Consider the following 15,699-nt stretch of genomic DNA (forward strand, 5'->3'; position numbering starts at 1 on the left):
CCTTCTTGACCTGCAATCTTCTTCCTGACCTCTCCGCCCCCACTCCCACTCTGGCCTATCACCCTCACCTTATCCTCCTTCCACCTATCGCATCTCCAATACCCCTCCCTCAAGTCCCTCCTCTCTACCTTTTATCTCAGCTGCTTGGCACACCCTCCTCATTCCTGAAGGGGGGCTCATGCCCGAAACGTCGATTCTCCTGCTCCTTGGATGCTGCCTGACCTGCTGCGCTTTTCCAGCAACACATTATCAGCTCTGATCTCCAGCATCTGCAGTCCTCACTTTCTCCCTGATGTTCAAAGCAGGGATGACAGTAGGAGAATAGATAGGCAGCAGCCTAGTGAATTGTTGGGAGAAGGAGATTGAAATGTGTGATGGAAAGTACACAAAGGAAGCAATGTTAAAAAGTATATTGACTATTTGGAAGGAAATGGCCCAATAAGTGGTGGGAGCAAATGCAATAGTTAAGTATTGGATCAGCTGCAGCTAAAATATACACTTTAAATGGTTCAAGCATGTGTTGTGTTTGTTTATGTTTCAGTTTTTCTTTTTCGGAATTATTTTCCTAACAATTCCTGGTCTGATGGTGACAACTTGTCCCGGGATGGAGTTCCATGGATTAACTTTAACCCAGAACCCAAGCTTATTCACCTACTTGCACCTTTTCTTGTTTTCCAGACATACTGCAGCTAACAGTAGCCAAAAGAAACACTCCGCTCCTAAGTGTTATTCAACCACTGCCTTCCTGGTTTGGTGAAAACAAACTACTGAGAAAAAAAAATATCAGTAGGTAAGAGGTCAGTTAGCTCAGCTGACTGAATGCTAGCCAATGGTTCATAGTAGTACCAGAGAGTGGGCTCAATTCCTGTTCTGGCAGAGGTAGACACAAGCACTGTCCCCTCACCTGCCCGACATGAGAGTGTGGTGCTCAAGTTATAAAACTAATCATCTCTCTTCAACCGCGAGAGGTGCCTAGGGTCCTGGGTGAGCCATGGCTACATGCGTACAAATGTACACAGCAGGGAAAGCTGCAACTATACACAAAAAACAGAGAAAGGTCATCAACTTGATACGTTCAGAAGATGAAAATCTCATCCAGAGAGGTGGGAATGCGTTTGGGAAAGCAAACAAAATTTAGGATTTTTGATCGCAAGTTCTATTTTGCATTGTCATCCTAACCCCTTGGTATTTTGGTGGTTACATTTCTTGGGATTTGGTTTGATTTCTGGGCCCATCACGAATGCTTGACTGATTTTCAAATTGTCCAGAACCAGTGTTTCCATTAATTGGGTGAATCATTTTAATCTTCCCTAAAAAAAACTGCCTCATGTAAATAGATGTGCTTGTTTTTGCAGCAGTTTGAGTGCATTTTTGTGGATTATTAACAAATGAGAGTTGCTTTGCAGTAGAAAGTGCCATGGAATACAAGAGTTCTTTTAAATTCATCGATTCCCTAAACAGTATGGAAGCAGGCCATTCTACCCGTCAATTTCACAATGTCCCTCTGCAGAGCATTCTAACGAGACCCTCCTTCTACGCTATCCCCATAAACCTGCATTTCCCATGGCCAATCCAACTAACCTGCACATCTTTGGATTGTAGGAGAAACAGCAGCACCCAGAGGAAACCCACAGAGACACAAGGAGAATGTGTGGGTAGGGTGGAATCAAACCGGGGCAGCAGTACTAACCACTGAGCCATTACGCTGCCCATAATGGAATGTAATTTTAAAATATCCTGAGTACTGCCATAGTGGATACTAAGCGAATGGCTATGCAGGATATTAGAGGGGTTGTGAGATGTAAGAAGGGGGAAAGAGAGACATACAGAAATTCACCAAAAATCCTCAACAGCGCCTTCCAAAGCCACGACCACTTCCATCTAGAAGGACAAGGGCAGCAGGTACTTGGGAACACCACGACCTGCAAGCTCCCCTCCAAGCCACTCACCACCCTGACTTGGATATATACCGCTGTTCCTTCACAGTCATTGGGTCAAAACCCTGGAATTCCCTCCCCACTGGCATTGTGGGTCAACGTACAGCACATGGACTGCAGCGATTCAAGGCAGCAGCTCACCACCAGCTTTTCAAGGGCAAATAGGGATGGGCTATCAATGCTGGCCAGCCAGCAACGCCCAAGTCCCACAGATGAATAATTTAAAAAAAAAGGGAGATGCATGGACAGGAGGGTGAGGGGGCTGGGGATAAAGTTGGGGGGTATAAGAACTACGTTAAAGAGCTGGACCAATGCCCCAATGAACAAAGGCAGGTTTTTGCATACCTCCAATGCTGGTTTGGGAGTTGGAAAACCGGAATACTGCCCACCCAGATTGTCAGGACACAAACCTGTGCCAGGTATAGGCAGAGGAGACAGGCTCACGTTTAAAAGCTCAGGAAACCACCCAATTCTTATTTCCCAAGCCAATGGAAAACCCAGTTGACCAACTCTGCTCTCGTCTCCACGGCTCCTGGTATGATCTGATGACTATGGCCAGCACTTTCCATTTTTCTTTCAAATTTCCAGTATCCACACCATTTTGCTTTCCTCTTCCTGGTTTAGAAGGTCTAAAGCCACCTCATAGTCCAGGCTTCAATCCAGAGAGCCAGCTAGGATCTTGGGTGGTTGTCCCTGATTTGAAATCAGCAGTTTATCATATTTAATAACCCTAAATTTTATTTGCCAATAACGAAGAAGTTTTTTCAGTTAGGAGACAAAATTCATTACACCACATGACCTGGGCAATGTTTCATTCTAGACAAAGCAGCCGCACTACTTCAGACACACAACCTCATTCCAAGATTCAGCACTCCAGCATATGGTAGTGCAAACATTCCAGCAGGTATTTTGAGACAATAATGTGCTCCAAAACACTGTACTGAAACAGCAAGCTTCCAGGTTAACTTCCAGCTGAGTGGTTCCTGTTAGTCCCTTAAAGCAAGGCTGCAATAGTCATCAAAATAAATGCTCTTGGAAAGTCTGCCACATCATCAGGTTACGTTTTGCTTTGACTAATACCACCACCTGGACCTCGAGAACTGCAGAGATTCAAGGCCCCAGCACCATCTCCTCAAAAGGCAATAAACATTCACCTGATCAGTGGCATCTGCATCCCACAAAAACTTGAAGAACTCAGATTTCATAAACTACCTCATGCCAGAGTGCACGTTGATTGTACCCATCAGCAGAAACCTTCCACTAAAACCTACACAAGGCAGGAAGATTCGTGTGCCATTTTGCTCAAGTTTGGCATCTTTCATACTCATCACCCCTGAAGCCCATGCTCCTCCCAATGCTATTCCTTGTGACTTTTTTTGGAGAAGAATTATCTATTTTTAAAAAACATTAGCTCATCTTAAAAAGGCCCTTTTGAAGGGGCCAGACCTGACTTCACCTGGCCGCTGGAGAACATGCACACTCCAATGAGGGTAAATCCTACTGACCTTCAACGAGGACTCTTACTAACTGCACAATCAGGACCATCTAACCCTTCAAAAACATGACTTATAAGTCACCATGATAGAAACCAATGAGAGAGTCATGTTTTCTTTTCTCAGGCAGGGGTGCCTGTGCCATAGCTTCAGCAGAGACAGCAAAACATGAAAGCATTTCAAAATCAAGAACAACATTAGAGGAGGGAAAAGGGACATCGGGCTTCAGCCTCAGATTGTTCCTATTTAAATTCACCACAGGGGCACCGGGAGTGACCACAGCATCAGAACAGGCAGGCCCACTCAATAGGATGGTACTCTCCAGCAGCTTGCAGCTAAAGCCAATGAAAAACTCAAGCACTGCATCGTCAGATGCTGCCTGGTAGCTCCTGGGAGGGGGATGAAGTGAGGGTGGGATGAGGTAAGTGGACGAGGGTGAAAGCAATTAGTAGGAGGTCACGCAGCCGGTACCCCAGCTCCCCCAGGGTCCACATTCAGCCAAAAGGTATATTTAGAACTGTTAAGTAGGCCACATGTAGACTTGGTGAACTTGAAAATGGCTGGCTTTAGGCCTTGCTGCATTCAGGGCAATTTCAGGGAAGGATGCTGAAAAACAGGCATCAGGCTTTTTCACTTGGGGACTCAACACTAAGTTCAATAATTAGAGAGCCTGATTCGGTCCTTGTGTGTTTTCCCTACTCCCAGTCCTGTTATGACAAGGTTGCTTTTAGCTCAGCTATTCTCACATATTCATAGGCGCATTATCGCATTAAATGGATTGTATTCAGTCCAGCTCACCCACTTTCTTCTACTCAGTTCTTATCACTTACTCAACTCATGTCCTGGTTTACAATCTGTAATCTCCTTGTTTACCTACCCTGCTCATCTCTCTCTGGGCTCCATCTATCCGTCCACCGCTCCCCTACTCCCCACACCAAATTTGGCTTCAGGACAAATTACAGTTCTGAGGAAGCTGGTGATCAAAATGTCAGCTCTACTTTCTTCTCATAGCAAGTCTGAGCAACATCTGAGCTTTTCCAGCAACTTCCTGTTTATTGTTTCAGGCTCCAGGTTTGCTACCTGCGCAAAAAAACCATACAGCAGGTATGATATAGGACCTCTATACTTCATTTTTCAATGTGGTGATCAGTTTCTTTTTAAGCAAAATGCCCAGACACACTATCCAATATATTGGATAAGCAAGATCCCAGTTTACACTAACAAATCTTTAAACTATTGTTTCAAGTTCACAACTTACATAGACACACAAGCCAACACCAAGGCTGAACAAAACCAACAAGCCCAGACCAAGGCTGAATAACACATATGACAGGTTTAGCATCAGGGTCAGATTGACATTCAAATAGCAAATAAACAAGTCTAGGCCAAGACAATGCAAAATGGAACACCTCATAACCCAGTTACAATGTTCTCAAATTGGCTTCAATTTTGCCTTTTATCCAATTTGCAGCCAAACTTCCCCGCAGTTCTGGTTGTTAACCAAACAAATCCACAAAGTAATAAGACATGGGATACAATGCATCCAGAGGTAACTGCCACATCAAACATATCCACATTTATCAAAAAAAAATGTAACTTACACACAAAGTTATGCTGAGGCTGTCCCTCACTAAAAAACCCAGATTACACCATCTTAGAATTAACGTGGTGCTTATTTTGCCCTTCAGTTTATGACAATAGTCTCATTATGCCTCTGGACTTTTAATGCAAGTTAGATTCAGAGCATGGAAACAGACCCTTCAGTTCAACTCATCCATGCTGACCAGATATGCTAAATAAATGCAGTCCAATTTGCCAGCATTTAGAACACGTCCCTCCAAACCCTTCCTTTCATATACCCATTCAGATGCCTTTTAAAATGTTGTAATTGTATCTGCCTCCACCATTTCCTCTGGCAGCTCATTCCATACGTGTATCACCCTCTGCGTGAAAAAAGTTATCCCTCACGTCCCTTTAAAACCTTCTCACCTTAAACCTATGCCCTCGAGTTTTGGACTCCGCTACCCTGGGAAACCATAGAGCTGAGCTGTTCACCCTATCCATGCCCGTCATGATTTTATAAACCTCTTTAAAGGTCACCCCTCAGCCTCCGACACTCCAGGGTAAACTGCTCTAGCCTATTCAACCTCTCCCTATAGCTCAAACCCTCCAATCCTGGTAACATCCTTATAAATCTTTTCTGCACCCTTTCAAGTTTCACAACATCCTTCCTTATAGCAGGGAGGTCAGAACTGAACAGAGTCTTCCAAAAGTTATCTAACCAATGTCCTGTACAGCCGCAACATGACCTCTCAACCGTACTCAATGCACTAACCAATAAAGGCAAGTGTACTAAATGTCTAGTCACTACCCTATTCCACCTTTAAGGAACTATCAACCTTCATCCTAGGGTCTCTTTGTTCAGCAACACTCCCCAGGATCTTGCCATTAACTGTACAAGTCCTGCCCTGATTTGCCTTTCCAAAATGCAACACCTCACATTTATCTAAATTAAACTCCATCTGCCACTCCTTGGCCCACCTAATCAAAGTCCCATATAACCTTCTTCACTGTCCACCACTCCACCAGTTTTGGTGTCATTTGCAAATTTACTAACCATACCTCCTATATTCACATCCAAATCATTCCTATAATAAGTGACAAAGCAGTGGACCCAGCACTGATCTTTGCAGCACACCACTAGTCACAGGCATCCAGTCTAAAACAAACCTCCACAACCACCATGTGTCTTTTACCTTCAATCCAATTTTGTAGCCAACTGGCTAGCTCCCCCGGATTCCGCGTGATCTGACCACGCTAATCAGTCTACCATGAGGAATCTTGTCAAAACGTCTTGAAGTCCATGCAGAAACATCCACCACTCTGCCTTTAATCTTGTCACTTCAAAAAACTCAAGCGAGTGATATGATTTCCTACACAAAGCTATGTTGATGATCCCCAATCGGCCCTTGCCTTTCCAAATGCATGTAGATCCTGTCCCCCAATTCTCTCCAACAACTTACCTACCACAGACATCAGGCTCACAGTCTATAGTTCCCCTTTCTTATATAATGGCATCAGATTAGCCAACCTCCAATCTTCCAGCACTTCAACCCTGGCCTTTATGGACGACCTAAACAAGAGGCCCAACAATCACTTCTCTAGCTTCCCACAACATTTTGAGATGCACCTGATCAGGTCCCAGGGATCTAGACACCTTTATGTGTTTTAAGATATCCACCATCTCCTCCTCTGTTCTATGAACACTAAAATGTCAGTGTTTTTTTCCCCCCAGAGTCCTCCAGACTCAAAATACTCATTTCTCGTGGTTCAACCACATTAACCCTTTTCAACAAAGATAAACCCAAAACTAAATCTGGAATTTAATTCTAGTCAGTGGTTCAGCTCATTTCCAAGACAGAAGTTTTACACAATACCTCAAGATTAATGATGCTTCAGCACCATTCCACTTACTTTCTCAGATTCCAAGCTAATGCTGCTCAGTAAGTTCTTCATCGTCGAAAGGTGTGGTGCTGAAGAAGCTTATGCCTGAAACATCATCAACTCTCCTTCTCCTCGGATGCTGCCAGACCTGGTGGACTTCTCCAGTACAACACTTTTCGACTCTGATCTCCAGCATCTGCAGTCCTCACTTTCTCCCTCAATAGGTTCTTGCACAAGGCTTTGAGGATCACTGTAGATTTCTTTCAAGTTTCAACATAAGCAAATTATCCAGCTTTTCTCCCCACTAACTGTCAAACTGAGATGGAGTTTCACCCACATTTCAGTGTGTATGACAAAGCATGAGTGTTCCCTCTGCTTAAATGTAGTCCTGACTGCTATTTATCTCCTTTAGGTATCCCAGTGAACTGCAAACTACACATGAACCAATCTGAAATTAACTAATCCTCTCAAAATTTCACTGAGCTAAAACAATCTCCCAGCTCCAGCAATCTACCTTCATACCACACCATACTTAAGCATAATGTGATTGGTACTACCTCCACAAGCATCCACTCCCTCCTCCAGCAACATGTACTATCCACAAGATGCACTGCAGAAATTCACCAACAATCCTTAGACAAACCCGCAATCACTTCCTCCTAGAAGGAGGACGACAGCAGATACATGGGAAATTCCCCTTCAAGCTACTCATCATCCTGACTTGAAAATGCATCACTGTTCCTTCACTGTTGCTAGGTCAAAATCCTGCAATTCCCTCCCTAAAGGCATTGTGGGTCAACTCTCAGCATATTGACTGCAATGGTTCCAGTAGGCAGCTCACCACCACCTTTGAGAGCAACTAGGAATGGGCAATAAATGCTGACGCAGCCAGCGACACCCACATATGAATAAAAAAAAGACAGCCATTAATCCTAAAGCAGAAAGGCAAGTTATTTTACCTTCAGGGCTACTTTTTGATTCTGTAACACATATGAATAACATAATTTAAAACCTTTCTTCAGACACAATGGGCCCCAAAGTACACTGGTGTCTTTGAAACTTCATTCCTAATTTAAAATCCTTTACTAGAATCAGTGTGGACATCATGGCTCTATCCAAAGTTTTAAAAGATAGGTCATCCAATGTTTCAGTGTTTATACCTATCTTTGACCTTTAAGGTAAAAAAAATCAGTTTGAATAAAATTAAATACGAAATTTTTGAACTGCATTAACATCTGTTGTAGTCAATGAGTTTCTCAACAAAATGCCCCTATTTATCTCCATTTAAAAAACTTTAATTGCTAAAGTTAAACAGTTGCATTCAAAACCAAATGAATTGAGAAATAGATAATCACAGCACAAAGCAAAAGGATGATTAATGGTTGATGGATTTAGTTTTGTAGCTGGAGGCTTTTTTGTGTGAAGTTTTGAAGGACCCCTTATTTCTTTATGGTGTAATCAATGATTTAGTCCAGAGTGTAGGAGACATCAGTAAGAAGTTTGCAGGTGATGAAAGAATTGGCCACATAGATGATAATGAAAAACACAGATGGCAAATAAATGTCAATTGATTAATTGGGGGGTGGAATTCAAGTGGAAAATGGAATTCAGTTGTTTATCGGGATAGGCGTGAGGTAATGCATTTAGGGAAGGCTAATATATATTGCAAGAACCAAGCACTTTTATGTCACCTTCTTTGGAGAGTTGTAAAAAAACTGAACAATGGCTATCTGCAGATAAGCATCTCCTACTCTTATCACAAGCAATATAGAACAGAAAGGTTATTGTAAAAAGGTATTCCATTCTATCTATACATTTCATGTGAGAAATTAAGGATTAAGAACACTGTGAAACCTTTTGTACCTTGAACCTTTTCTAATAATCTGACATGGTTCATGAGCTGTAAGGAATAAAGTTCTGGCTCAGTTTTTGAGCAAAGGGAACCTGCAATGAGGTATCAGCCATAGAAATAGTAAAAAGAGATTGTTGCAAATTGTGAGGGAGTCCTTTAGATTTCAATCAGATCTAGGTCATATCAGCCAAGTTCACAGAAATTTAGATGTTATCATTGTCACAGTAATCACCAACTAATGTGAATGTACCCATTCACAGCAAAAGTTCTACAACTGGGGGAAAATAACAGTCATATTCAGATGGCATAATACAGGAAACATTTGTACTCCAGGTCATGGCCATATTGTGAGGTTGAATCTAGTTTAGAAGTCTCAAAAACCTTGAATACGTGTGATAGATGATGTTTGGATTTTTATAGAAAAGGAAGATCGAGAGCTGGACTCAAAGAAATATAGTGCATTAAAAACTAAAGGAGGAAGAAATTTCCAGGCTGCACTATAAAAATGAAAGTTGACAATTCACAACTTACTCTAATCATTGATACAGCTGCAGTGCGTCTGTTATCTCTGAACAAGAGTACAAGTCATCCCCAAGTCAACTTCATTCCCCGAACTGGTGTGAAGCTCACTAGCATTCTGATAGCAGTACAGTGATCTAGGGTTATGTCATAGAGATGTACAGCATGGAAACAGATCCTTCGGTCCAACCCGCCTATGCCGACCAGATATCCCAACCCAATCTAGTCCCATCTGCCAGCACCGGTCCACATCCCTCCAAACCCTTCCTATTCATATACCCATCCAGATGCCTCTTAAATGTTGCAATTGTACCAGCCTCCACCACTTGCTCTGGTAGCTCATTCCATACACATACCACCCTCTGAGAAAAAGCTGTCCCTTAGGTCTCTTTTATATCTTTCCCCTCTCATCCTAAACCTATGCCCTCTAGTTCTGGACTCCCCGACCCCAGGGAAAAGACTTTGTCCGTTTACCCTATCCATGCCCCTCATGATCTTGTAAACCTCGATAAGGTCACCCCTGAGCCTCTTGTGAAGTAAGGTGTTACAGAATAATGTCATGCGCCATATTAAGGTCAGTAATGATGGGAGGAGGGAACAAAGTCACCGTGATGAGAAGAATTGGCTTAAGATACTATAAATAACTCAGCCCAGTTCAATTGTATGATCAGAGAGAGTACATCTGACATTGAAAAAGTGTGCTTAATTGTCTTTGAGAAAGGAGGACCACATGACAATGTTAACCATTAGTATTAATTATCAAGAAGCAAGCTGATACTTGGAAAGATGACCACCTGCAAGTTCCCCTCCAAGCCACACACCATGCTGACTTCGAAAAACATCACATTCCTTAAATGTTACTGACTCAAAGTACTAGAATTCATTTATTAATAGTAGTGTGGATATCTACCCCAAAGACTATAGCAGTTCAAGAAAGCAGCTCACCACCACCTTTTCAAAAGGCAATTAGTGATGGATTGTAAATGTTGGTTTAACCAACAACATTCATATCTCATGACATAAAAAAATGCCACTGAACCAGTAAGATTCTCAGATATGGTTTATGTTGGTTCATTCATGGTGTTGAAATTGGCTGTGTGTTTCATTTTATAATATAAATATGGTTTGTATGGGGAAGAAATGAAGTATCCTGCAAGATCTCTGCATTTTATTATAATACCCACTCTTGTGCCTGCGGTTGAATACATGTTTAAACACACTGAGTGAGTTACACAACTGCTAACAAAACAAGGGTATAGGAGAAATAGGAGGGCTTATAAACCTATGTCCACAAATCCCTAAAGTTGGCCAGACAGATAGGTAAAGTGGTCAGGAAGGCGTAGGGACGTGTGCACCTTTACACCTACGGTGTGGGTGGCACAGTGGTTAGCACTGCTGCCTCACAGCGCCGGAGACCCAGGTTCGATTCCCGCCTCAGGCGACTGACTGTGTGGAGTTTGCACGTCTCCGTGTCTGCGTGGGTTTCCTCCGGGTGCTCCGGTTTCCTCCCACAGTCCAAAGATGTGCAGGTCAGGTGAATTGGCTATGCTAAATTGCCCGTAGTGTTAGGTAAGGGGTAAATGTAGGGGTATGGGTGGGTTGCGCTTCGGCAGGTCGGTGTGGACTTGTTGGGCCGAAGGGCCTGTTTCCACACTGTAATGTAATGTAATCTAATCTAAAAGCAGAGGTTCTGCTAAATCTATAGAAAACACTGGTTATACTACAATTGGAATACATGAAATTTTAGACACTGCTCTACAGGAAAGCTAAGACTGCACTAGAGAGGGTATAGAGGAAATTTGCGAGGATATTGTTTGGACTACAGAATTTCAGATAGGAGGAAAGGTTAGAAAGATTAGGATTGAAGTGTATTGAAGTACATAAAATTATTAAAAAAACATCTAGATAGAGTGGCTTAAAAAGGTTGAGTTGTCGACAAAATGGAATAAAAACTTCAAATCCATTTTAAACCTCTTAGCAGAGGAGTTTTTTCTTCTACCCAGAGAGTCGTGGGGGATGAGGATTTGGAAAAGGTTCAGAGAGGCAGAAACCCTCAACATTTAAAAAGTATTTTAATGGTCAAGGCCCAAAGCTTCATGTTAAAATAAAATTTGGTACATCGATACATTCACAATGAGAGAGCTCTTGAAAGTGGCTTATGCCACACCATTATACACCAAACATTCAGTGAGATGTCAACACATAGCCCAAGAGTGCTGAGAATCTGCACCACGCTTCACTGTAACCATAGCATATTAACCTAGCTTAAGACCAGAACCCACAAACTAAAAAAATTCCTAGAGAACAATTTTTCTATCAACATTTATGTGTAATGTATCTGAGCCTGAATAAATGTTGCATTAAATAATGCACCTTTAGCAGCACTTTAAGCCATGCATCATACAAGGTTTTATTTTTAAAATTAAGGATTCAAACAATTATCCTTGTACAGCCTGCAATGGACATTTATTCATGGCGTTTTCTCCCCTTATGTGGGGCATTGAAGCAACAATAACATATCTTTTATGTAGATATGATGTTAAAAGCTGCAGGTCACTGATAAATGACAAAAAGGCCAAGTTAGTAGCTCTTAAATAGTGTCCAAGACATCTCTCTTCAAACAATTCACAGCACTAAGGAATATGAAAGGATATCAAGACTACCAGCTTATCCATATGGCCAGATGTCTCCTCTTTCCCCACCTACTAGAAAAAAGTTTTTTTAAAAACAAAATGGTTTGTAAACAGATAACAAGAAAATGAAGTATTTAAACAGGTCCCATTACTAGCAACATTGCAAATAAATCTCAATGTCTATAGTAAGTCACAAAATGCCAATCCTCTTTCAGATGGACATTTAGTTTACAGCCCAGTTAAAATGTTCATCTCAATCCCTAACAACCACAGATCAATGCAGTGTTGTCAGTGGCATGCCAACAATTAACAGCAGTGAGGAATAGTTAGAGACCTGTTGTAACTGCAATAGAGACAAATAGATCGCAGCTTTCTGTGTGGGCTTACACAATAGCACATGACAAATTTGGAAGCATTAGCGACAGTGGTGCCTCTGATCTCACATACCAGACTCTGATCATGCGGCATTAGTGTAAGCCCTTTTATTGGACTGGCGGCTCCGTGAGCTAACTGGCTGGGTATCTGTAGAGGAATAAACCCCCCAAAATTGACCAGCAAAAATGATATGATGGAAACAAAGTTGACAGCAGTGACTAAAACTTCCATGAACTCTGCAAGGAAAACTGAAAACTTATTCCCACAAAATGTGAGAATACAGAATGAGACCAATGTGCTTGCCCTCTCTTTGAAAAAGTTTTCTGATAAGCTCAGCTCCCTGCTCCCCGAGTGTTTCTTTCCCCATTACAGATACCGGTTCCCTCTTGAAAGTCACTTTTGGATTTCCAGGGTGGCTAGTACAAATGCGAACAGCTCTGTTTTCAATGAAAGCCATCACTCTTTTTGACAAATCTTCCAACTATAACTGATCACATGAAGCTCATAAGTCACTTACCTCCCTGGAAGGGAGCATTTATCTCACGTTTTTCACATACCATTTTCGTTCCTTGCAATGGCGAGACATGGCAATGGCAAATGAATAGAAAGTAAAGGCTGGGAAACCAAGTCTGTGAGGTGTATACAATCATTCCCACCGCCTGCCCCCGGGGAATCCACTTCAAAATCTCATTGCTGCAATCACACCCCAGACAATTGACTATAAAACTGATGGTACGAGATAAGCCAATTAAGTGCAGCGCACACTTAACACAAAGGCCTTCATAGAAAGCATTTTAAGAAAACGTTTTCTTTTATTTTGAGAGAGAAGACAACTAAATGAGCTTTGTATTGCCCTCTTCCTCAATGGCACCGCATGTAAGTTGCAGAGTGGTATGTTTACATCTTGTACTGAATGTTTGTAAAGACAGAAGCGCTGCTTTACATGGAACTACATCGCAATAACATTTCGGGCACAGTATTTAAATCAGTAATTGGCCCAGATCTGATAAGCAAAGATGCCAATATCAAGTTACAAATATCTAACGTATAAAAGCTCGGCTGAAATGGAAACTCTTTTGGACAATATTGTGCAACTGATTCTGTAAAAAGTTCCACTGCTCCTCGCGACTATATTCAGTTTTCTTTGTACAATACAAAGACATTTCCCTCTCCCAATCTGCTAAAAAAAAACCCACATTGAGCTTTTTATTTGTAGGTAACCACATAAACTGGGCGCGCGAACTAGAGTGGACGCTCTGCATTAAACTCTTGCAAATACTGCAAAGTCATTCCAAATAATATTGTGGCTCGATAAGAATAGCAGGCGGAAGGTCTGCGTCTGGAGTTAAATAGTTATTGGCAGTTCCAAAATATAACTTTGCAAGTTGCGCTAACGGTTGCTAAAGTAGTCAGTGATGCTGGAGGAGGAACAGAGCAGCACTGTCTGCACCCACAGCAATTATAACATTATTGATTCCCCTTAGCCTGAGGTGAAATATCTGGATCACTAACTCGTAATATTTGAAGTAATTGGACCATTAGTAGCAGTATTGTAACTTACCGGTTACTTAACAATTAACCGTGATTAATCTATTAAGTTGTTCTTGTAACGTACAGAAGTCTCCATCATATACATCAGCCTGGTTTGGATATTTAGCACACTATTTGTCCCCACGAATGCTCTAAACCAGCAACAGGTCCAGAATCCCAGTGCAAACATTAACATCCATCTCAGGCCACTTTATTTATCCAAATTCATTCAACCTCGACTCGAATGAGCCTCTCTCCTACCTTCCATTTCTGACCAACCGCTGCTCTTGGTCCGATTGCTCTCTGCTGTCTACAGGCGTTACGGTGCAGGCTGAGCTGGAGCCATTGTACTGCAGTGAGTGAAAGTTCAGTGGCAGATTCAGCATGTGAAATACCAGGCTAACCTCAGATAAGCTGTGAAGCAGAGTTCCCTGGGCTGTGTCAGAACTTTGGAATGTCTGAGTTAACTCCACTTGTGAGGGGTTTTGAATCCACGCTGAATCCTGCCTAGAAACTTATTCACATTTTATTCGCTCCAACGCTGTGCCAGAAATCGCACACAAGGTGCCTTTTTTTTTTCACGCCCAGCTCCCCCTGTCCAGTGAAAAATGTACGATATCTCGAGAAAACAATGCCTCAATTCAGTAGTACAACACTGCAACCTCTGCTCCACTCAGAGTTGCCAACTATTTTCTCCTGCTAGAAAGGCTTTTAGTTTGGGGGAAAAAGAATAAAAGGGGTGGGGAAGAAAACATTGCACGAATTAGGAAACAAATCACTCGATTCCACGTTTTCTTTTGGCTGGCACTTGCACACAGAAATAGGATTTAAGTGAGCTAAGCTGGAGCAGTTTGCACAGCATTAAGTTTTTTTTTGCTGCCTCTTGGAGAATAAGATCCATCTGGCCACACAGATCAATAAAGAGGCTAATTGCCAATTGCTTGCTGGAAAAGCGCAGCAGGTCAGGCAGCATCTAGGGAACAGGAGAATCGACGTTTCGGGCATTAGCCCTTCTATAAGATCCATCTGGCCACACAGATCAATAAAGAGGCTAATTGCCAATTGCTTTAGAAATCAAACCCTGTAATCTGTCCCCTAGTCAGAAAGCTACCTGAAATTCTGCACCTGTATTTGAAGTGAGGGGCAAAAAGCTTCTGCCATGCAGAAAACTTAACAGTTCAGCTGCATCAATCCCAACATGGTGTGCAACCTTCCTAACGGAAAAACACTGTCTTCATTATGAATCCATAAGACAATCACTTTAGCTGTAGAATAAACAGTTAAGCATTAAATTTTCAAATGCATCAATCTTGTGCAGAAAAGAAGTTGCCCAATTAGCAACCTGTTTGCTGGTCATTTAACCTTAAAATCTCAAAAAGAGGAACAATGCAGAAAGCAGCAGATTTATTTAGAAAAGATGAGGAAATGTTTCTTCAATCAAAAGTTGGCGAACCTGTGCAAGTCTCTAGCACAGATAGACATGGAGCCAAGTCCTTGCATATATTAAAAGGGAGAGAGATAGATTCCTTGGTTTTTATGGCATCAAGGGCTCGAGGGAGCAAGCAGGAATGTGGCTGTGAGATAGAGGGTCAGTCATGATTAAATTGAATGGAGTGGCTCAAATGGTATTTTTGTCAATAGCCTCAGACCACTTATTAAACCCAAAGCCTCAACACAAGAAAGTATTACTATTTTAACAATTAAATTACACAAGATAATGGCATAATTTAGCAAGTTTATTTTAAACATATAGACATGTTTCTCCACAAAATGCCACCACAGACTGATGCATCATATACATAAAAACTCATACCTTTCAATTTAAGGTTGAAGTGTAATAAATTACAGTAGCATCTGCCACACTTTTCACCATACAGTAGCTATTTAATATATACAACATTAAACTAGAGATTCCA

The 15,699-nt window shown here is 41.9% G+C and overlaps 1 protein-coding gene across 1 annotated transcript in view; it reads right to left on the reverse strand.

Moving 5' to 3' along the window:
• plce1 (phospholipase C, epsilon 1) overlaps positions 1 to 14,522 on the reverse strand; it is a 381,748-nt gene extending 367,226 nt beyond the window's left edge. The window contains exon 1 of the mRNA XM_043712462.1: positions 14,045 to 14,522. The gene's annotated coding sequence lies outside the window, so the exon portion shown is untranslated. The remainder of the gene's footprint in view (positions 1 to 14,044) is intronic.
• Positions 14,523 to 15,699: the final 1,177 nt, after the last annotated feature.

Source organism: Chiloscyllium plagiosum, chromosome 22 (assembly GCF_004010195.1).
Source record: "Chiloscyllium plagiosum isolate BGI_BamShark_2017 chromosome 22, ASM401019v2, whole genome shotgun sequence".
Lineage (NCBI taxonomy): Eukaryota > Metazoa > Chordata > Chondrichthyes > Orectolobiformes > Hemiscylliidae > Chiloscyllium > Chiloscyllium plagiosum.